This window comes from Ursus americanus, chromosome X (genome assembly GCF_024610735.1).
Source record: "Ursus americanus isolate L20-20 chromosome X, mUrsAme1.1.p, whole genome shotgun sequence".
In the NCBI taxonomy this organism is placed as follows: domain Eukaryota; kingdom Metazoa; phylum Chordata; class Mammalia; order Carnivora; family Ursidae; genus Ursus; species Ursus americanus.
Genome location: NC_142164.1, coordinates 118,828,855 through 118,848,282, shown reverse-complemented (window position 1 = coordinate 118,848,282; position 19,428 = coordinate 118,828,855). Strand labels below are relative to the sequence as shown.

The window sequence follows — 19,428 nt, the reverse complement described above, 5'->3', positions numbered from 1 at the left end:
ACATGCACGTTAGGGAAGTTCTCTCAAAAGACTTAAAAAAAAAACAGAGCAACTTCCTCCTGCCAAATGGTCATGAACATGTTTAAAGGCAGACAAAAGGCACAGCTACGTTCCCCTTTCTCAGTAGTATCAGCAGTTAAAAGGCATCCAACCAAGATATCAAGTAGGACACAATCTACTTATCCACAAAGCATGACCAAAAGTTACAACCAAGTTTCAGGGAAGCATTGGGCTTCTACCTGGTGTCACGTAGAAAGGATATATTGAACCACGAGTAATGGATTAATGGATTCTCCACAGGGCTCCCCAAGATGAGCCATGACAGTTTGAGTACGCGGTAGGAGTTACTTGTGGGTGCCAGCTAACCAAGGCCCGAGGACTGGGCCCTCACTGCCTCTTCCTTGTGTGTGCTCAGAGGTGGCCAAATTCCTTTCTGGATGATGAATGGGCCGTGCCAAGGAGCATAAAATGCACAGGTTTGAAATGTGCCATGCTGTGCCGGCTCTTTCAGACAACAGCTGTGGGGAGCAAGACTGAGCTCTCTGTGTGTCCTTGTCTGTGGGTGTGCTGCTTGCTCCCTGGCTCTGTGGTAAGGGGCTGGCAGGTGTAAAGAAAGCAGACGCTTTTTTTCAGGGACTTTGGAAAAAAAAAAAATGAGTGTACTGTGATATTCATAAACCACAGCAAGGAGCAACTGAGAAAAATGATTCAGTAATAGAAGTAGGCTTGGCAGAGGTCAACAAAAGGGGCCACACCAACATGGATGTGTTTTACAGAGGCAGGGGTGATGCTGGTTCCCCAGAAACAGGGGTATCCTTGCTTCCAGGATGATGGTCTGTCCCAAGCAGACACATCTTTTACAGCGCAATGTTGGTAGGTAGGTAGTGCCGTGTGTTGGGAAGGAAAAGCAAGGAACATGCAGAAGCCAATGCTTTGTGCAAAGGAGAGAAAGAAAAGAAAATTCTGGTTCCTCCCAAATCCCTCTATTCCACTATAAAGACCTGGTGAACTTATATTTTAGTTATGTGATTGCTTCCCCAAATGGAATGCTGTTTCTAAACATGACAAAAGCTCTGTCACTTATCTCCCTTCCTGAACAGGCAAAGCAAAGGTCAAGATTTGGTTCTGGTTCAAGTATTCTTTTTAATGACAAAGGCAAAAGGGCGATCCTGAGCATCTTAATACCACAGCAGCCTAGCCTGCGCTTTCCACGACAGGGAGGGGAGCAGAAACAGGTGGAGAGGTGGGATTCTCACACGGCGCATCTTCTCTTTCCCTCCATCTACGAACTCTTCGTGCTCTTCTATCCATCCCCTCCCCAAATGCCTTCTGTGTTTCTGCAGTTCTCCTGGGTGCACACGCTAATTTATTTATTTAGCAGGCACACAAACGGTTTACCCCGACTTAGCGGGTAAAGCAATTAGATTCCTAATCAGATAAAAATGGACTCAGGAAACAGCCTAGATAATTTCTTGTCAAGAGCAAGCACCCCTTTGAAAAAGACCATACCATGTCTCCAATTTTGCATGCCAAACGGATCTCTGAATGGGTTTAACTCATTTAGCTATTTTCCAAAAGTGACAGGTAATGCTTCTCCAAATAATTCAATTTGTTGGGGGCTGGGGTGGGGGGAAGAGTCTTGAATCATCTGAGCAAGTGTGTCAAGTGTATTCCTTGGAATGTGTGGGAGTGTTCGGTTGCAAAGAGTATTCTTGTTTTCTTGGAAAGAGACTTGGAGATGTAAGCTATTCATGCAGTCGATTTTAGCCTTGCTCACTTCCAGCATTGAAATCAATGGTCCATCCCTTTCTATAACTTGGACTAACTTCACCCTCCAAATACCAAATATTTCACAACATGACTTTTGCAATGAAATAATGATGCGTATGAAAGCTCTTCTCTAAGAAGGTATCGGGATTTTGCCTCCTCTTCAATCGAAGATTTGTGGGTTATGTTCATTAGAGATGAGTTATTCTAAATACGATCCAGGCAGTTCATCACTTGCCATTAAACTGGAGTAAATTCTACCGGGCTGAGATGTAACAGTGCAGATTTTTATACCAAAAAAATAAACACTGCTAGATCAACTCTGTGGACTGTTGATGTAGTTATCTGTTAATCAGTACCTAGAGGCACTTACTATATTTTCAATACGATATTCAAAGATAAAAGGTTTTCATTAATAGCACCTTGGAATATTTTAGTCTGCATGCCACAGAGAGGGAATTAGAATACTATGAAAATATCCACTTCTGAAGGCACACGTGGGTAGGAGGCAATACTTCATTCCTACAGTGAACATTCCGATTGCTTTCTTTGGAATTTATGTTCTATTTGCTGGAGAGGAAATGCCTCTTTAACGATATTTAAATTGGGGTTGCATGAATATTTAAAGTGATGGTTCCAACCAACGGAACATTTTTCCTTATGGGATGAACAACAGAAAAATATTCCACTTGACTTTCTCTGTAGGGTTGCAAAGCGATAAGCCCATTCTCCTGAAGCATCACTACTCACCACCTTAGTTATTAAAATAAATAGATGGGGGATAAGTAGCCTAATTCTGGTCCTTTATATGACGGCATTAAAAAGAACACAGAAAAATAAATAATAAAGTAGAGTAAAAAAGATTACGTAGAGCCTTCCCCCCAAATACACAAAGGCTGAAATGAATTTAATACAATGACTGTGATAACCAGCCCCTTCTTAGAACTTTATATGCAAGGCACCCTTACAACCACCCTGTAAATGGGCTGTGACCATTATCCCTGCTCTGCAAATAAGCAAACTGAGACCCAGAGAAGTTAAAATCCAAACACGTGTCAGGGAACGGGGTGGATTACGGACCCAGGGGGCTCTACTGAATGTGAGCTCATACCCACACCCCCAAGTTGAGAGGACCCTTCCTTCTTCAGGGAGGGAGACTATTCACAACTCTATACGGTAATATCAGGGCCTTATAATTATAAAAATAATTATAGCAAACACTTAGTAAGCACCTACTGTATACAACAACAGAATACTATGAGAAGTTGTACAGGGATGGGCAAAACATTGCCCCTTCGAAAGGCTTATGAAGCATGGGAGAGAGAAATTATTATAGAACAAAATCTTAGTTCACAGAAAGAAAATACGTAATTTAACCAGGGTACTACATTCTCTGAGGATTACCTTTATTTTGTTCGTGTGTTTTATTTATTTTTTATTTTTTTTTTTAAAGATTTTTTATTTATTTATTTGACAGAGACAGAGACAGCCAGTGAGAGAGGGAACACAAGCAGGGGGAGTGGGAGAGGAAGAAGCAGGCTCATAGAGGAGGAGCCTGACGTGGGGCTCGAACCCGGAACGCCGGGATCACGCCCTGAGCCGAAGGCAGATGCTTTAACCGCTGTGCCACCCAGGCGCCCCTTGTTCGTGTGTTTTAAATGAGAACATAATACTCCTGTCACTACAATTATCAGTTAAATTTGTATAGTTCTATTTCATTGACTGTAAAGTTGAATTTTAAAGGGCTCATTGAATTTATAGTTGACAAGTCCTTCTTTTTTTTTTTTTTTAAGATTTTATTTATTTATTCGACAGAGATAGAGACAGCCAGTGAGAGAGGGAACACAAGCAGGGGGAGTGGCAGAAGAAGAAGCAGGCTTCCCAGTGGAGCCTGATGTGGGGCTCGATCCCAGAACGCCAGGATCACGCCCTGAGCCCAAGGCAGACGCTTAACCGCTGTGCCACCCAGGCGCCCCAAAGTTGACAAGTCCTTCTTATCTGGCTCTTGTATTAAGATTTGAATTTCTTTCTTCTTCTTTACAAATCAAAGGGATTAAAGCTATTATATAAAAGTCTGCAGAACTGGCGAGCATCTGTGTTGGGCATTTCTCTGCAATTTACCACAGCTCCCAATCCAGGCCACTAATGGATATTTTACTGCCCAGAAGAACGCTGAACCAAGCATCAGGAGACAGGGAAAAATATTTAACGTACTACAAGTATTACGTGACCCCATTTATATCCATCTCCACAAGGAAATTATGACATCTTCCCCCTTCCCCGACAGCCTATATACAATCATAGGTCAGGTTTGTGAAAGTAACGTGGTAATTATAGACAAACTGATACACAAAATTAACCATCACGCTGAGGATGTAGCTTTTCATTATAATCCCTTCACATCTAACAGACAACGTGGAATAAAACAACTGGTCCATACATGTTTTCTGAATCGGTGCGTACATTTCGAGGTCCTACTTCTCCAAGAAGTTCACTTGCGATTTCTCAGGATTTTCCGCAGCACTCAAGCACTCTGTCTACACCACACTGAATCTTTTTTTTTTTTTTAAGATTTTATTTATCTATTTGACAGAGAGAGAGAGAGACAGCCAGCGAGAGATGGAACACAAGCAGGGGGAGTGGGAGAGGAAGAAGCAGGCTCCCAGCGGAGGAGCCTGATGTGGGGCTCGATCCCAGAATGCCGGGATCACGCCCTGAGCCGAAGGCAGACGCCCAACAACTGAGCCACCCAGGCGCCCCTACACCACCCTGAATCTTAATACATTGTAGTTATTCAATCCCTTGACTCCTGTTCATTGCTTGTCAGTCAATTTTACGGACAACTTCTTGAAGACAAAGGAGTATCATGACATTCACGCCAAGTAAGAGGACATAGGAAAATAGTTGGTGAATAATACGAAGCTATGTGAATGATGACGACCATGATGATGATGATGGCGACAGATATGGGCATGACCAAGCAGCCCCCAAAACGTCTTCTTGTTTTGGTGGAGTCCGTAGTGTTAAATACTTATAAATCATACTTTCATTAACCCTGCCCAGTTAGGTACAGGTGGGTGGTCCTGCCGCGATGGTACTACAGTCTGGACATTGTAATTTAAATGGACTTGCCCCTCACAGGTCACTAAATCTTGTAGCTACACATTTAACCATTAAATCAGTAAACAGAGGTTCGATGATGGCACAATAGAAAATCTCTACCCCATGCTCTCAATATTTTTTTTTTTTTTTAGCACAGAATTAAAGGAAGACATCTTTAGGGTAGATACCCACTTAAGAATTCAATAATAGGTCAAAAATACATTAGTTCGAATGTTATTAGAAGCAAGCATTGCCAGATTAAAAATCCTCGATGGAATCAATTTACGGAAAAATTTGCAGGTTTATTTTCTCCCTGTGACATTAACTTGAAGATATGAGCTGGCATCTGTAGTGGTAGGTGACCAATATAGTTGGTGCTGTTATAGATTTATAGGAGGTAAAAATGTATTGTAAAAAATCACAAGGTAAAAAAATAAAAATAAATAAAAAATAAAATAAATAAAAAATCACAAGGTTAGGTATGAATTATGAACGGTGTAATTATTAACTATTCTACGAATAAAATACATTTTTTATGTTCTATTTTTAGTACTTGCACTCTTACTTTTGCTCTGCGATCATCATTATTTCTCTGTCATCGAAGCCTTGCTTGATTTACCCCCCAGGCCCCATTTCCTCCTCAGACAGAGAGAAAGAGAGAGAGAGCACAAGCAGGGGGAGCGGCAGGCAGAGAAGGAAGCAGGCTTCCCAGAGAGCCTGACATGGGACTCGATTCCAGGACCCCTGGGATCATGACTTGAACTGAAGGCAGATGCTTAACCGACTGAGACACCCAGGAGTCCTTGAATTTAAAAATTTTTTTAATATACGAGATTCAAGCTTATTTTGGTAAAATATTGATTGTTATCTAGCATTTATGTTGATCTGATAAAGTAACAGTAATGTTTCTCAGTAGACATTGACAGGTCCCATGACAGCAATGCTGTGGAAGAAAAAAGCACATTGTCTACTAGCAAACACACAGTTGACCTGATGGCATTCCTCCTCAGCTCTCTGACGAAAACTGTTATCATATGAATTGTTCTTAGTGTGAACTTTCCAAAAAAAAAAAAAAAAAAAAAAAAAATTAAGTGTCTTTTTGTTGCCATTAAATTTCTGGTTCTATATGAGACAATGACTCCATAGTATAAAAGTTAATTTTGGAATCTTTCAGCTAAGAGACCTTCGGAGATTAAAGATATTGATAAATAGAACCGAGAAAAAAAATTGCCTGTTTGTAATACCTGTATTCACAGAGCAAATAACACTGGTCTTTAAAATAAGATAAATCGTCTCACCGTGGGCACCATTTTCTATGGTCTGACACGTTGCAAATACAATTTTGGACTGAGATTTCTCTCATGATGATGTTTAAAAGTACTATGACCTTGTCAGTCAGACTGAGATAACTAGAACAAAATTCATCCCTTACAATATCCAGCGCACGCACATTGACTGGAGAGCTTAATGCTATTTGAAATGCGCCATACTTCACCCAATGATAATCACTGCCAACTTCCAGCCAAACATCAGAGTTATTACGTGCGTTGCTACAGTATAGTTTATCTCATAAGAGAGTACAGAAACATGCTGCTATCGTTGTCTGGGATGATCATCTGAAGTCAAAGTTCTCCTGAACCCAGGCGGTAGCAAGAGAAGAGCTAACGGGAAGTGAGCTAATACTGTCAACGGATACAACATTCCTTCAGATTACTCTTGGATTATCTGGGCTACATTATGATACAGTCTTCATCAAGAAAAAAGTATCAGTGTTCATGTCACTGATTATTAAGTCTATGGCTAGTATCTGAGCTATTATTTCTTGTAACTTAGATTTCCAAGGAGATCATAGGCGCGCTAAAATTTGGAGAATCCTGACTAGAATTACAGTAGCAGTTAAGTTCCTAAATTTCTTTTTTAGTACATTTGGGGCATTCCTAAAGATATCACGCACTGAAAACGGATGCCTTGTTTTATTAAACTCATCCCTACATGAGAAGAGTAAAGTAGTGAATCTGACGTACAGCATTTTTCACTCCCAAGTCACACACACATAAAGGTCATTAGTGGCTTAAATATCCACACATACCGCAAGGGCATGGTGCCGAAAGTCATTGCAGGATCTACAGATGCCATTCACTGAGAATTTCACAAATGACAGGCAGAAAGGGAATCATCTCCAAACCCATGTGATGGGGTGATCACCATGATTGCTATGGGTAGGGGGACAGGATGCTCTAAAATTAATTAGCCATTACTGGAATTTACTCTAAGCTTGACAGGGCCATTTCCATTTATTTATTCATGCAACAATTACTGAGAATCAGTACTGTGCCATGGAGAGTCCTAGGCTTTGGGGTCCGGAGCCTGGTTTCAAGGACCTTGCAATCTACCAGGGAAGGCGGGTCAATGACTGAAGGATGATGGTACGGTACAGGGCACAAGGAAGCAGAGTCTGCTATGAGGTTCTGCGGCCGGGATGCAAACTCAGGACGCTTGAATGGAAGTTTGTGGGACCCCATGTCCTCTGAGAAGCAAACTAAGACTTGAAGATTTTATAGGCAAAATGCCTGTGTGCGGAAAAAAGAAATGGGGATGGAGCCATTTGCCTCTTCTGCCCATTTCATGCAATGGGACTCATACGATACAGGGCAGTTTGTACTAATACTCCAGGGTGTCGATCTACCATACTTTATCCATTCATCCACTGATGGTCTTTCTCTCCACGTTACCAGTGCACCCCATATGCAATCTCGTGTTTGTTAAAAAAAAAAAAAAAAAAAAAAATCTCTCCCATCATACCTCTGTGTCTGAGTTCCCATGACCCCCTCCCTCTGGTACATTTCTGGGGTTTGTTCTCCAAGAATATAGCAGGCAGCCGTAGGACCAGACCCAACCCAGCCACTCCCATCAGACTTCTTAAGAGCATGCTCTATTTCCAATCTTCACACCTCCCTTTCCACTTCCAGGGAACCAAAGTAGACCACCATATTTGTTTCCTGGCCTATGGAGCACACTCTGGCCCCAAATCTTTGGCAGACGTATTTCTCTTGCCTGTAATACATCACCTATGCTCTTCTTTTATCAAAGTCTCAAATTCCTTAAAAGCTCGAGAATTTCCCTTCTGTGTGGCCAATTGAGATCCTACTGAACCGACAAATGTCCACATACCAAGACCAAATTTGAAACAGTATGTACCAGTCAAGTCCCTGAAGTCAGAGGAAGATAAATAGCAGCAGGCTGGCTCTGGAGAAGAGCTGAACTTGGATGACGGGAACCACAAGTCTGCATTTTCTGTTCTTACACATTTTAGCCTAAGAGCACGTCCCATAGTTACCACTCTAGCAAAAACTCTAATAAAAAACCCACAGTCACAGAGAGACAAATACCACATGATTTCACTCCTATGTGCAATTTAAGAAATGAAACAGATGAACATAGGGGAAGGGAAGGAAAAATAAAGTAAGATGAAAACTGAGAGCGAAGCAAACCATAAGACTCTTAAATACAGAGAACAAACTGAGGGTTGCTGGAGGGGAGGTGGGTAGAGGGAAGGGATAACTGGGTGATGGGCATTAAGGACGGCACTTGATGGAATGAGCGCTGGGTGTTATTTTCAACTGATGAATCACTAAATTTGACCCCTGAAACTAAAAACAAAAAACACATATACTGATTAAAAAACAAAACACACGGGGCGCCTGGGTGGCACAGCGGTTAAGTGTCTGCCTTCAGCTCAGGGCGTGATCCCAGCGTTCTGGGATCGAGTCCCACATCAGGCTCCTCCGCTATGAGCCTGCTTCTTCCTCTCCCACTCCCCCTGCTTGTGTCCCCTCTCTCACTGGCTGTCTCTATCTCTGTCGAATAAATAAATTAAAAATCTTAAAAAAACAAAACAAAACAAAACACACAACAACCACCACCAAAGTCGTTCTGGTCCAAAGAAATAGGATAAAATGTTGAGGTCGGGGGATTAAGGTCAAACTGTACTTTCTGTTTGAAGTCTTCCCACGAAATTCTGCTTGTTCCCCACAAACGCTGTCATCGGCCCTCACTCCACACCCCAAGACCCACACATAACACTTGCTGATCTGTTGTGCATCTTTCTAAGGGTGTCTGTGCTCTCCTAAAGAGGTAGAAAATCAATTTAAAGAGAAGAAGATGTCTTGCTTCACTCTCTTTCTCTAGCACATAGCCTCCTGCATGCCCTCGGCTCCCTATAAATGTGCATTGATACCAACAACGGGCCTTATCCTACTCGAGAACTGGACAATTATTACTATTACCAATTTATAATTTCAGTGGAGAATACACAGTTCATTTGAAAATGCCGTTACCATTCCTACAAGACTCTTAGGGTTGGAGGTGAGTTAAAACATTTGTTAAAGCCATATATTTTTTTTTAATTAATCTCAGAATGTGAAACCAAAAGTAAATTTTGTTGCGTGGGACACCCTGAAGCATTGTAAATATCTAAGCCAATTTCATCTGACCTGTGTGGTCCCACAAACTTTGGGAAGAGTAGAGATAGAGCAGCTCCCAGGGTTGCTAAGTTACAAGTAAATCTAGTCATCTTGCTAAAATTCAGAGGCTTTCAGCTTTTCCCTAAGCTGAGAACCAAGTTGTATGTTCCAATGACAAGCTTTTCCTGACTCACTGAGATCATTGCCAATTGAAGAGTCCTCTGTGGTCACATGAAACCAAATGACCCCACAAAAGGAAGGGGTCCTATGCATATGGTCCCAGGCAGAATTAAGAATCATGATTTATAATTTTATTGGCAAACACAAAGGCCAGGAGGGTATTTACAAGACCACTACTCTGCAAGGAGTTCTAAGTCAGTTTCGTACTTTATTTTTTTCCTGTAAACTGCACACAGCAGTGTATATTGCTGTACTCATTCATAATAGCTCTGTACTAGAACATTTTTCCTAGGAATTTACTAATTTTTTTTCATTTGTTTCTTAGTGATCTTAGACAACCTTTGCAACACCATCCACGCCTTTGAGTTTAATATCAAAAACGTTGAAAAGATGTTTTGCTTCATCACATTATGTTACTTTTTATTGTGAATTATACTTATGAGGCTTGCTCTTCGAAAAGACACAAGATTATTTTTGCCATTTCATATTTCAGCAAATTATTTCCCAAATGATTGGTACAGTTGAAATATCAACCTTTTGCAGTTGCAATATTTCTTCGTCAGACACCAAATAATGATTTCCTTTAAGCATTATTTACATTATTAATGGAGGGCTGTCAATATTGTTGATCATATCTTAGGGACACTTCACTAAGTCTACAATTTATAAAGGAAGAAGGAAAAAAATCTACTGTCCATAATTGAGAACAACAAAAAAGTGCCTTTCAATCAAAAGCTGAAAGCATGATATTTTCTGAGCTGTCCTTTACATTTTTCTATGGCTTTTTCATGGCTGTGATGAATCTTGGAAGGGAACACTTACACTATCCTTTTATTTTAGGGATGGTCACAGCATCTTCAAGTTCACTGAGTTTCTTGGACTCTGATTATCTATACCCAAAGCGAGCAGCTCTCCCTTATTTTAATGCATATGGTCACTGTCAGACCCTCGTCTTTCCACAGAAGTTCCATGTTTGATTCAGCTGATGGGTGAATGGCAACAATATTGCATGTGTGCATGGGGTCCCATCTGCTTTCTCCACACACTGAAAGGTGGACTCCAGTCTCCAGGTCTGCTATGGACTGAACGTGTGTATGTCTCCCCAAATTCATATATTGAAGACTTAACCCCCAATGGGATGTCATTAGATGTGACCTTGAGAATGTGATCAGGTCAGGAGGGTGGAGTCCCCATGAATGGGATTAAAGAACTAATAAAGGAGGTCCCTGAGAGCCCCCTCCCCCCTTCCACCATTGGAGGTCACAGGGACAAAACGGCCTCCTATGAACCAGGAAGTGGGTCCTCACCAGATACGGAATTTGCTGGCGCCTTGATCTTGGACTTCCAGCCCCAGAACGAAGAGAAATAGTGTTTTCATGCACCGTGCAATCTATGGTATTCTGATAGAGAAGTCTGAACAGACTCAGTCTAACACCATTTCCAATATTCTTCCATACCTAGATGCAGCCAAGTCCTGCCTGGAAGCTCTGAAGGTCCTTCCTCCCTCTCAGCAAGAATGGATTTGGGGGTGTCGACAGCTGTTTGTGCACCTGGATTGTATATATTTCTTAATGACTCCGATTTGCTCTAATTGCAGGGAACTGAGCTTGGCCACTCTGCCTTCCTCATGTTATACACACACACAGTCTTTAGGAAATAGCAACAGTACCCCCTCGCCGGTCTCTCTCCTGATGGTATGCCCGACTTGCTATGAACATTTCCAGACATTACACGCTCCACCCACAGCCATGTGCCCCAGCTTGTCTTCTCGGCTTACTTGTTCTTCCTCCGATAGGAGGAAACCCTTTCAAGCAGCATGTACTTATTGGAACAGCGTTTTTCATTGGCCAACTCTTAGCACAAGTCCCTGATACAAATAACACTTTTCATTTCTGAGGACTCATATGCCAGTCATACATTAAGTGGTTTGCATGCATTACCTTATGTATTCATAACACCCATATCTTGGGCATCTCCTTCTCTTGTTTTATAGTTGACTACAATGAGTTCTACAACATCAATGGCCTTCCCAAGCAACACAGCCAAAGAACAGAGTTGGTGTTTTTTTGTTTTTTTATTAAAGAGTTTAAGTAACCTCTATGCCCCAATGTGGGGCTTGAACTTACAACCCTGAGATCAAGAGTCATCTTATAAGAGTTTCCCACCCATCTTTCAAATACAGTGTCCCTCATGCCATGTAGCCTCCAATATTTTGGTTAACAAATGATGCTAATTTTACCAACAAGGATATTTAGATTATTTTGGGGAAAAGAAAACCGTTCACCCCTTATGGGCACAGCTTTCTGCCATCCAGTGTACACATTTAAATCATTCAGGAAAGATCCCAAATGAATTGTGAAAATTTTGAATTCACACTCTTCATTTCTAGTCAAAATATTCTATTTTTATTGGTTATTTTTTTTAAATTTACACTTGCAAAGCCTGGGGTATGTATTTTAATGAAATATTACAGATCAACTCACTCAAGCTTCAGACAGGCTGTAATTTCTAGAAAATGAGATTTTCCCCATCTTCATTAATCCAAATAAGCTTCCTTTTGAACTTTACTAATCCTTCCTTAATTTACCATCTTCAGTTAATAACTTCACTGTTTTAAAAGAGTGAATAGTTCAGTAATATTCAAAACATTCTCCAAACATTATGAAGCAATGGTGTTGGTTTTATCTTTATTATAAAAATCTCTATGTGCCCATGGCAACTCAACAGCACATCTTAGACTAGATCTTGAATGTGGATTTATGTGTAAGAGAAAATCATCTGATGTTCAGTTTTTAATTTAACTTTTAATTCATCTCTTAACTAGCCATGATTAACTATATGGCTCACACGAGGCAACCTTACTTTCCTCTCGTAGGCATATAATGTTAATGTGACTACTAAAAAATGTGTAATACCCTATAGCGATTTTTATATTTTCTAGCTATGGCATTCTGATAAAAATTTTTATTAAACTAGGTCAATGCAAACTATCAATTGGATACTTCATTGAACTGTTCTGGAGAAATGCAGTGTTCATATTTTTAACTATTCCTTAAAAGTTCTGTGTGTTAAGAAGTGAGACGTACATATACTTCTTATTAACGTCATTTAAATTTATCTCAAAAAAGCATTTATCTATAAACGTTGCCTTTGAAGACTGAAAAAGACAGAGGTAGCATTCTGAATGGGATGTGGGATTCAACTTGCCTTGAAAGTGAGTATCAGCTAAACTTTTGCACTTTTGAAATGAAGATCTTTCTTAAAGTTTAGTTTCAAAAATATCCCATTAGTGTGGAGAGTTTTTGAGAGAGACAAGAACCCTGAGAAAAATGGTGGAAATATCTTCAATAAGAAATCTTCAAACTATTACCTGATGTTTTTACCCAGAACTAAGAGGGTCATATTTTCGGTTGACTCAAGACCATCAAGAGTCTGGAGATGATAGATAATGGAAATATGCATCCCTTTGTATACCAAAGACACAAAGTACTTGTTAAATAGCATCCAGAGTAAGGTGCAATCAAACAAGCAACCACACACAGATTTTGGAGAGGTGTTCGTGGCTCAAATTCTAAGACAGGCATTGCCAGGAGGAGTGTTACTAAGGAACTGAAGTGTACTGCTTCCCTGAATGACACCCGTCGGTTCCTTCTGCTGAGCACCACCGCTTTGTTACGGAACAGTCGATCCAGATAGCATAGATGTGCAGCAACATGGGGAGAACTGCAGTGTAAGGTCACAACGCCTCGCTCAAACCCCATGGCTTCTTCTCTACACCCACAGAAGTGACGCTGACCAGCTCCCTGAAAACTCGGAAATATCCTTTCCTCTTTTGTAAAATGTAGGGAATAATTTCTCTGCCACCTGTCTCATACCCCAGAACCTATATAAACAGTGGACTGAGCAGGAAGAAACACAGACCTTCTGAGAATAAAAATAGAGAGAGGGAGGGCCAGCTCGTGGCTGAAAAGACTGTGTTTCTGGGACTCAGAGCAAAGTTCAGGTCCAACTTTACTGTTTGACGAATTAAGGACGAGTCACAAGATCTTCCCAGAACACATTCCATATGTCTACATCGGGGCTGCCATCAGTGATGCGGCATGAGAGCACCTAATCACCCAGCTCACGCAGTGAGCAGCTGCGGTAACTGGCAGTTCACCTCAGAGCATTATGGGAAATGCTCCCATATAAACTTGCCAGTCCCCAAAAGGAGGCATCATTACTGACACCGTATGAGGGATCCACTCAGACAGCAAAAATAGTCTTGTCGTACAGTGTGTATAGAAATGAGTCTATATTCGTGGTTTGAATTACCTCCAGGATTTCTGAGAACTCAGAAAGAGGTGGTTAGCATTGCAGAGTAAAAAGCTGCCTTGTAGAAACTAAGAATTGTGGACTGTTCTCCTTAACACAACATGGGGGTGGTCATGAGGGGGACAGCAGGCTAGGGCTCGATTTTCATCACACAAACATGCCTTGACATGTTCTTTGAGAAAGTAAGTTTGCCTTCCAAAGGGTAAGAGAGAACCCAAAACTCATTCCTATCAACCACACATTTATGAATACACTACAATGACAAATTTACCAAATCATTAAAATTTGTTGAAATCTATTTTCTGCCTGTAGAAATCTACATTTCTTCTAATGTAAGGAATTCTAGTTTTACCTACTTACCTGAAAACAGACATCTTTTTTTGTGGTCCCAACTTGATGTATTTCCCACTTTGAAAATACAATAATAGAATGCTATTATTTTATGAAAAATTATCCCAAAATGGAGAGGCTTAAAACAACTTACATATGTTGTCTTGCTCTTTCTTCAGTCAGGAAACTCGGCACAGCCTAGATGGGTCTTCTGACCATAATCATCTGAAGGCTCAACAGGGGAAGGACCCACTTCCCAGGGCATGTGGTCACTGGCAGGATTCCATTCTTCACACGTTGTTGGACCGAGGGCCTCAGTTTCTTTGTGAGTGGTGTCTACAGGTTTGCCTTGGTTCCTTCCTTCATGGACTTCTCAAACACATCAGCCTGCATCACCAAAGTTTTCAAGTCAAGGGCGCAATAGAAGGGGCATACTACCAAGATGGACATCACGTTTATGACCTAATCACAGATGATAGCTCATTCCTTTGCAGTATTCTATGCATTAGAAACAAGTCATGAGGTCTCCTGCACACACACAAAGGGAGGGAGTCACGCAAAAGCATGAAGGGTCAGGAGGTAGGGATCACTGGGAGCCATTTACAAACAGGAGCATCTCCTAGACCTGCCTCACGGGACAGACAGGGCATTCCAAGAGATACTCGATGCAGAATGCTTAGAACAATGCTGGAGAGATAATAGCCAATCAAGTAATACTGTATGCTGGTCCTGTATCCTTTGCATTTTTTTAAAACAGTTCTGTCTCAGTGTTTCAGCCTGGGTTATAAACAAAGTTATAAGAAATTATATTGGAGAATTACTTCCAATGCTTGGTTTGTCCTCTCAGATGATAGACTACTCACCATGACAATCCGATTTGCTTACTCCTATCTATAAATTTTTGGCCTTAATAGCATATTAGAAATGAAGTAAAGCAAAAAAAAAAAAAAAAAAGTTCTTTGTTTAGCTCACAAGAATGATAAATCCCTACTAAACTGTGTATACTTAGAGATAAATGCCAATAATGGAATTTTGACAAGCATTCCTACCATATACCTACCATGTATTTTTAAACTGGATTCATTACTAGATTTTTAATAAGACTTTCCAATTATTTTCAAAAATGGTCACAGTAGAGAACATCAAAACGTTTAATGAGGCATACAAAAGTCTACAACATAAAGAAAAACACTGTTTACATTTTTAAACCTTTACTGAACTATAATTCACATACCATACAATTCACCCACATAAAGTGTACCTTTGCTAGTTTTTATTCAGAGTTAGCCATTATCATCATCATCAATTTTAGTCAATTTACACTTTAACATATAACCCCTAGACTTTGTGTCTATGCATCAGCATGTTTTTATAACCTGAATTTGCACTTAATAAGTTGTGAACATTTCCCATATCCATAAATACTCCACAGGCTCATGCTTTATAACAGGTACACAATCATTGAAGAAAAAAACAACAACTTTCTTCCCTTGATGCTTTTTGATGGTTTGCTTTTTGTCAGGCACTTTGTTGAGGGATGGATTATGTCCTTTAACATCTCTGATAACCTTATGAAATACACGCTATTAGTTACAGAGACCTGACTATCAGAGAGAGGGTTATGCTTCTTGGCCACAGTTGTCAATGAGGTAAAAGGAGATGAGTGGTATTCTCATTCAAGTGGTCTAACCCCACTTCTTCAACATGAGATACTATCATTTGGTTGGCCAAGCCCCTGGTGTTGAAATATTAATTGATTTCAAATTTGAGACATTATAATTGTATTAGTTGTCTAATGGTGCATAAAAACAGATCCAGGGGCGCCTGGGTGGCACAGCGGTTAAGCGTCTGCCTTCGGCTCAGGGCGTGATCCCGGCGTTATGGGATCGAGCCCCACATCAGGCTCCTCCACTGGGAGCCTGCTTCTTCTTCTGCCACTCCCCCTGCTTGTGTTCCCTCTCTCGCTGGCTGTCTCTATCTCTGTCGTATAAATAAATAAAATCTTTAAAAAAAAAAAAAAACAGATCCAAAAATTAGTAACTTAAAATAAGCAATAATGTATCTCATAAATTCTGTGGGTCAGGAATCCAGACATAGCTTAACTGGGTCCCTTTGCTTAGGAATTCTTACAAGGTTACAATTAAATGTCAGCTGAGGCTGGGGTCTTATCTCAAGATTTGACTGTGGAAGGACCCATTTCCAAGTAGGCATTAGGTCCTCACTGGCTGTTGGCCAGGGATGGCATTTCATTTACATGTGATTTTCTCCAAAGGACTGCTCCAAAGATTGTAGCTGGCTTCCTCAGAGCAAGAGGAGGAGAGATGGTGCCCAGATGGAATGCTAGTCCCAGAAGTGACATCCCATTATTTTGCTGTATTCTATTTATTGGAAATAGTTGCTTGATTTCAGCCCACACTGAAGGGAGGGACAACATGAGGGTATGAATATCATGAGGCAGGGATCATTTGGAGCTATCTTAGATGCTGCCTACCACAACAGCTAAAGCATATTGGTAAATAAATAGTTATGGGCACATGTGATTGTTTAAAAATCAAAGCAGCCAGATAGCATGAGTGTATGATTAATAAATATTGACAAAATGACTGCAGAGGGCATATAGGTTGCCTATTCATTTAATCCCTCTTGTAAATGTCACCCATATTATTATTTCAATACCAACCACTTATCTACATAGCTCACAGATCTGGATAGACCATGAACTCACTCCTGCTGCTGGGGTGTCTCAGCTTGGACTAATCAGCATTTGGTGGGCATGTGACACAAATGGTCCAATCAGAGCTAATCTTGGGACTCTAGTTTATCATCCTCCGACAGGAGAACATCCTCTCTCCTATGGACACAGTGGTGTTTGATGTGATGGCTGGAATGCTACAGCCATTTTGACACAAGAAAGGGGAAGCACCTGAATATGAAACCAACCCTCAGAGAAGGCCAAAAGCCAAAGAAATCCCAACAAAAAATGGAACAGGAGCTTTTGGTTAAGCCAGACCTGAAAACTGCCCTGCCCCGAATGTAAGTTATAAACACCAATATACACCATGCTTTTAAAAGCCCATGTGAATAATTTCTAAATTTATTTGCCATCCAAAATTGTCTATTCATAAAATAATGTCCAAAGAGTGGTGTGCCACAATTCACACATCTAAAATGTTGGGTGTGCTGAGCCAATCATAAAGATGGGAGAACATGAGAACTTTACCCTGGTCTGGGAAGTTGGCTGGCATTCACATGTAGTTTTGGAATACTAGTTCAATCCCCACCAATTATTTCTTGGGACTCAGACTCTGTGCTCATCACAGCTTGGAGCAGCTGGAAGGAAAACTTCAGGGTGTTGGAGAAAATTAGCTACTCCCTGAAGTTCTCAGTAAGGGCTATAAGCAAGAGATAAGGTTATCCATGATGCCTTTGAAATAGAATTCAAAATATCCTGGAAAAAACAAATTCTCGCTCTACACCCAAGCTATAGTTTATGCAAGAATCATCCTTATCTCCTCTCTTCTGCAAACACTCTTCAGCTAAGGTCAAAACATATCTAAAGTCTGACCAGTTCTCACCACCTTCTCCACCCACACCTGGTCCTAGCCTCCAGCATATCTTACCTAGATTACTGCAGTCACCTTCCTAACAGGTGTCTCTGTATTGACCTGTCACCCTACAGTCTATTGTCAACTCACCAGCCAGATTAATTCTTTTAAAATGTGGATTCAGATTCTCTTTCTGAGTTTCTTGAATTGTTTCTCACTCAAAGAAACAGTTACATTTCTTACAAGGGCCTAGAAAGCCCTACCTCTCATGGGATCCTGATACATTTCTGGTCTAATCTCTAGCTGCTTATTTTGGTCATTCTTTTCCAGCCATAACACCTCTTATGCTATTGCGTAAACACATTAACTATTTGCTCCCAGCATGTGCATCTGTGCTTGGGGTCCTTGTATCTAGCATGCCATTTCCCAGATATCTGCATGATTCCCCTATGGGACCTGCCTAATAAACTGTGCCCTCCCAGGTTTGTTCAGGGGGTTATTTGGGATACACATCAGTAAATTTCTTATAGTGGCACCCATAAATCTTTAAAATTATAAGTCCATGCTATGGTCATATGGCTATGAAGTTTTCTCCTGAAGATGTGAACAGGTAGTACTAATCTGTTGCCATGAAGCATTTTACAATATGCTCAATCTGAAATATGAGGAAATTTTCAGACACACAAAATATACATGGACTAGGTTTGTATCAAAGCCCCACTAGCATTATAAAGTGCATTGGGAAATTTTAATCCCTGTTATATTTTTGAAAGAGTTCATATTTTGAAAGAGTTCTCTTTACTGAAATTTCACTGAGACTCAACCTGTAAAACTTTCTGGGCGTGGTGCTTTTTTGAAGGGATAGAGAATGTTTTTGACTGCTAAAGCAACACAATGCATTCCTGGTCACAATTACCAAGGTAACCAGGAACTCCTATTTCTAGAACATCACAGAAAGTAAAGAGAGAAAGACATTCATTGGAGCTGAAAGAAGTCATATGCTACACCTCACTCAGCAATATCACATTTAAAAAAAAATTTTTTTTAACAGAGAGAGAGACAGCCAGTGACAGAGGGAACACAAGCAGGGGGAGTGGGAGAGGAAGAAGCAGGCTCCCAGCGGAGGAGCCCGATGTGGGGCTCAATCCCAGGACCCTGGGATCACGCCCTGAGCCAAAGGCAGACGCTTAATGACCGAGCCACCCCGGCGCCCCAACACATTTTTAAAATAGTGTGTGACATGCTGCAGTTAGCTATGGGTTACATGTATTGGAGTTCCAGAGTTAGTCCTAACAGTTTAACCTTGGGGATAGCTTTTGAATAGCCTTTGTCTCTCCTAGCGAAGCCAGTTATCTAGATGAGAGTTTCCTCAGCTGAAAATGGGTATTTGGATAAACCCACAATTCCCGGTTTATACCTATTGTCCAACACCATTTTAAATTGCATCCCTTCACATTCTTGAAAGCATCCTTATTTGTATAATCTGCTGGACGGGTACCTTAGAATTGGATGCCTTCTATGGGTCTTTCCGTACGCACATATGAGGAAGCACTTTTCCTTCTGACTCTCTTTATGTTTTAATCAAAAATGTCACATTCTGCAAATCATTAACTATTAACAAATATCACTGATTTCCTGTTCAAGAAATTCCAGGCAGTAGAGAAGTAATTTTATAATTTTGTAATTTAATCTTTGCACAAAAATCTCATTAAGTAAATAGGACATAT

At 40.7% G+C, this 19,428-nt stretch overlaps 1 protein-coding gene across 2 annotated transcripts in view; it reads right to left on the bottom strand.

Moving 5' to 3' along the window:
• Window positions 1-19,428, bottom strand: part of PUDP (pseudouridine 5'-phosphatase) — a 617,886-nt gene that overhangs the window by 130,142 nt on the left and 468,316 nt on the right. For both annotated transcript variants that reach the window (XR_006782650.2, XR_006782651.2), the window contains exon 8: window positions 14,311-14,543. The gene's annotated coding sequence lies outside the window, so the exon portion shown is untranslated. The remainder of the gene's footprint in view (window positions 1-14,310; window positions 14,544-19,428) is intronic.